Genomic DNA, 5412 nt, shown 5'->3' with positions numbered 1-5412 from the left:
GTGGTCGGGTGGCCTAGTGGCCGGTTGAGCAGAGTGGCCTATTAATCGAGTGGTCCGTCGGGTGGCTGAGAGGCCTGGTCGAGTGGCTTATTCGTGGTGGCCGAGTGAATTAGGCCGAGTGGGTCACACATGTTGGCCGATTGAATTGTGTGCATGAGCCGAGTGGCTTGCCAAGACGGCCGCATGCCCAGGAGAGATGGCCTACACGGTCGAGTGGCTCGCCAATTTGGCCAAGTGATCTGTCTAGTGGCCAAGTGGCCTACTTCTTGTGAAGTTCATTTGTCTTTGAAACTTTAGGTGTTTCCTAGGGAAAGTTGAGTACCTTTTGGTAGGGCCTCCTGATAGTTGACACTTAGCACCCATCTGGAGGAGTTATATGCCAATATAAGGGGAGTTTGTTTTTCACCCTTGCATTCATGGCCTTATATGGTTAATCAGGGAGTTTGTGTTTGATCTTTTTGTAGTTGTGATAAATGTAATTTTTTGTTTTAGTTACTTTAGGATAGTATTCCTCATGTATGCGCGTCCTATTTATGTATGTCTAATCCATATAGTTCTCTCTTCTAACTGAGTTGTCTGACTGACTGACTAGTAGAGACTTAATTTATTCAATAGGCATATCTTGTTTTAAGGGTCCTTTTGGACTGACTGACTGGTCATGTTGTAATTTAATTGGTATAATAGTCTATCTTTCTGATTAATACGAAATATTTGCCTTATATATCTTTGATGTTAGGTTCGTTTGTCTGGCTGATTGTTGATAACTTGTTTTTTCTTAATTGTGCTATGCCTTAATGAATGGTCTGTCTGACTGATTGATGAGTCTTTTGGTGGTTCTTACTCGTGTGTCTAGTTGAATGTTTTGAAAGCTGAGGTAGCTTCATTGGAGAATCGGATGTTAGTGATTGGGTTGGAAGCTAAGATCTAGTGTCATGGCATAATGGCCAATAAGTTTCAGGATGGTAAGACTGATAGTTGGGATGTTTCTAAGTACATCATGGACTTTGAGGAATTGGAGAAGATGAGGGCTGAAGAAATGGCTCGGGCCGAAGAGTTAGCCACTTCTTTTGGCGTCATGACTACTCATGACCTAGTTGCGGATGACCGATTCCTCCTTTGTTCAAATTCTCTGTTGAGGGATGACTGAGTTTATCCCATCTTATGTATTTTTAGTTGTTGTATGGACTTTTTCTTATATAGTGTTGTAAACACGAGAGTTTTCTAGTTTTTTTGTTGTGTCCTGACTGGTTGTAGCTTATGTTAGCGTTCTATAAGTTGTTGTATCGGATGTCAGTTGACTGTATGACTTATGAAGTAATAATGTCTAATTCCCCCCAATATAAGTATGAAGTTACTTAGTCGATTTATACTTAGATTTGTTATTGATCTATTCATAGTAAATAAAAAAAATGGTTGTGATAGGGGCTATGCTCCATGGAGCTGCCTACATACCCTTTGCAGGGATCAAGCCCGAATGTAATTCTGACACTTCCTGCATGAAAGTGTCACTATGTTGCTTGAATGAGGATCCCGTGAGATCATTGATGAAAGAAAATGAAAGAAGATTGGGCTGAGTTAAAAGTGATAATGTAGTGGCTAGCGTTCCAGCTGTTGTTGATTTCGCGTCCCTCTTTAGTGATCAGGTAGCTTGTAGCTTGTATGCTCCATGTCCGACTACCTTTGTGATCAAGTAGGGACCTTCCCATGTCAAGGTAAGCTTACCTACTCTTGCTTCCTTAGTGTTCTGGAGCACTCTTTGTAGTACCGAATCTCCCACTTTGAATGTCCGAGTGCGTATGTTCTTGGTGTAATGTCTGGCTATGCTTTGTTGATAGGCTAAGACTCTTAAGAGTGCTTTTTCCCTTCTTTCGTCGATGGTGTCGAGTTCATGGCACATGTTTTCCCAATTTTCTTCGATCCACTTGCTAAAGTAGTAAGTTACTGCAAGCATGTACACCTTTTGTCCTGGTGCGGTTGGAAGCCTGCCTACTATGTCCATCCCCCATTTCATGAATGGCTAAGGGGATAAGATTGAGATGAGACACTATGGAGGTTGGTGGGATATTTGGGAAAATCTTTGGCATTTTTTGCATCATCTTGCATAGTCGGAGGAGTCGGCTCGCATAGTTGGCCAGTAGTAGCCTTGTGTTAGGGCACGGTGCGCCAAGCTTCGTCCTCCACAGTGGTTGCCGCAGTCTCCTTCATGCAACTCAGCCAGTACGTACTTGGCGTCTGTAGGGTCAATGCATCTCAAATATGGACCAGAAAAGTAACGTTTATAAAGTTTACCTCGTATAATAGTGAAGCGGGCTGATTAAGCCTTGACCCAGCGTGCTTCGTTCTTATCTTTAGGAAGTATGTCCTACTCCAGGTACTCGACTATTGGAGTCATCCATGTTTAATTTTTGGAGATGTCACTAACTTGCTCTTCTTCACCTTTCCAGACAGCTGGCCATTGGAGATATACTACTGGTATCGTCTTGGAGTCGATTGTTTGGATGGAAGATCCAAGGTTTGCTAATGCATATGCATGACTTTTCTCCCCTTTTAGTACTTGGTTGATAGTGAACTCGTCGAAGTCCAACTGCAACTCTTTGGTCTTGTTGAGGTAGGTTGTCATCTTGTTATCCCGAGCCTGATAGCTACCTTGCATTTGGTTAACTACCAACTGGGAATCACTGAAGACCACGATCCTCTTGACTTCCATGTCTTTGGCTAGTCCGACTCCAACTATCATTGCTTCGTATTCGGCTTCATGTTGGTAGATTTGAACCCGCATCAGATTGCTTGTTCAATTATGTCACCTTGGGGTGAAGTCAGGCCGAGTCCGAGTCCACTTCCTCTAGTGTTATCTGAGTCGTCTACTTGCAACTTCCAAATTTCGGCTGACTGTCCCTCGGTCAGACAACAAATTTCTTTCTCTGCTTGCACATGCATGTTAGGTGTAAAATCTGCAATGAAGTCAGCTAATACCTGAGATTTTAGGGAAGTCTGTGCTTGTATGTTACGTCGTACTCACTGAGCTCTACCAACCACTTGGTAAGTCTGCCTGATAGTTCCAGTTTATGGAGGATTGTTTTGAGTGGGAAAGTGGTCGGGACCACTATTGGATGGAACTGGAAGTATGGGCGTAGCTTCCTTGTTGCGTGGATGAGTGCTAGTGCAAGCTTCTCCAGCTGGCTATATCGGGTTTCTGCATCAAGCAAGGCTTTCCTTACATAGTAGACTGGAGATTGCTTGCCTTCCTCTTCTCGAATTAGGACCGCGCTAACTGCCATCTCAGATACTGCTAGGTAGACGAATAGTGTCTCATTGTCTTTTGGCTTTGAGAGGAGAGGCAGGCTGGTCAGGTACTGTTTTAGTTGGGCTAGTGCCTCTTCACATTCAGCTGTCCACTCAAAGGTTTTTTATTTCCTTAATGTGTTAAAGAAGAGGTGACATCGTTCTGACGACTTTGAGATGAATCGGCTGAGTGTTGTGATGCATCCAATTAACTTCGGTACGTCTTTTATGCACGTTGGGGAAGGAATCCTTTGGATTGACTCTATCTTTGCTGGGTTAGCCTCGATTCCCCTTTGAGTTACTAGGTATCCAAGGAACTTTCCTGCAGTCACACCAAAAGAACATTTATTTGGATTCAATTTTATGTTATATTTCCTAAGAATGTCAAAAGATTGTTTTAAATTACTAATATGGCCCTCTGTAATGAGGGATTTGATGAGCATGTCGTCAATGTAGACTTCCATTATTTTCCCCAATAAGTCGACAAACATCGTGTTGACTAATCTCTGGTAAGTCACTCCTGCGTTCTTCAGGCCGAACGGCATGACCTTGTAGCATAATATGCCCAAGTTGGTCATGAAGGCTATCTTTTCCTGGTTGTCTGGATGCGTCAGGAACTGGTTGTATCCTGAGTATGTGTCCATGAAGCTTAGGAGTTCATGACCGGCTGTGGCGTCTACCGGTTGCGGCGTCTATGTGTGGGAATGGGAATAAGTCCTTTGGACATGCCTTGTTGAGGTCTATGAAGTCGATGCAGACTCGCCATTTGATATTCTTCTTCTTCACAATGACTACGTTGGGCAACCAGTCGGGATAATGCACTTCCCTCGCGAACCCATTATCAATGAGCTTTGGAACTACTTCGTTAATGGCTTTGTTCCTTTCAGGGGCGAATTTTCTTCTTTTTTACTTATTTGGTGGGTAGTCTGGATCAACCTGCAATTTATGGACAATTACTTTGGGGTCAATTCCAATCATGTCCGCATAGGACCAAGCAAAACAATCATAATGGGAAAATAGAAAATCAATGAGTTTAGTTATGATGTCAGGGTCTAATCATGATCCGATTTGGACTTTGTGGTCTGGGAAGTATGGATGTATCTGAACTTCTTCCAGCTCCTCCACGTCTGATTGGTCCATCTAGGAGTCAGTTAGTCTGTCTTGCTGTAATTTCTATAACTGAGCAGGTTTGGCCTTCATGGTAGTCTGGTAACATGCTCTTGAGTCATTCTGCTGGCCTTTGATTTCTTTTACTCCCCATTTAGTTGGGAACTATAGAACTTGGTGGTATGTTGAAGGGACTGCCTCCATTTCATGTATCCATGGTTGACCTAGTATCATGTTGTAAGAAGACGGAGAGTCTACTACCAGGAATCTTGTGCACAGATTGACTCCTTCGGCATAGATAGGTAGCTCGATCTCTCCTAGTGTGTTCTCTTGCTCTCCACTAAAACCGATGAGAATTGTAGTCTTCTTTATGATCTTTGATTCATCTATCCCCATTTCCCTGAGAGCACTTAAAAACAAAATGTTAGCTGAACTGCCATTATCAATAAGTATACGTTTAGTAAGATAGTTAGCAATGTAAAGTGCAATAACAAGAGCATCGTGATGCGGGTTGAGGAGTCTGGTTGAATCTGTTGTTGAGAAACTGATGATTTGAGCTGGTAGGTTGATGGTATTCTTCTATGTCCCAATGGACTCTCCTTTGATCCAGTTGGTCTGCCTAGCATGTCTTTTGACTGCTGAATGGGTGACTCTGCTTACCTCAGAGCCACCATATTATGTTCACTATCCGTTCATGAGTAGGTGACTTCGGAGGGGTTACTTCTCTTCAGACAACTAACCTGTCTGCCTCCTGCTGGAATGTTTGTTTGCCTTTGTCTGTGAGCAAGTCAGTCAGGTGACTACGTCTTAATAGGTTGGATACTTCGAGTCTTAAGGCAATGCACTCATCCGTTCGGTGACCGTGGTCATTGTGGAATTCACACCATTTTGTTTTGTCTCCCTAGTCAGATGGAGTCCTAATCCTTTCCAGCCATTTCACTTTGTCTCTGAGTCCTTTCAGTACGCCAATGACTTCGGCTTGTGAGATTGAAAGATTGTATTCTAGTATCTTTGGTCCATCTC

The sequence above is a fragment of the Humulus lupulus genome, chromosome 7, assembly GCF_963169125.1.
Source record: "Humulus lupulus chromosome 7, drHumLupu1.1, whole genome shotgun sequence".
NCBI lineage: Eukaryota > Viridiplantae > Streptophyta > Magnoliopsida > Rosales > Cannabaceae > Humulus > Humulus lupulus.
The sequence above is the reverse complement of the archived record's forward strand: the minus strand, read 5'-3'. Positions refer to the sequence as shown.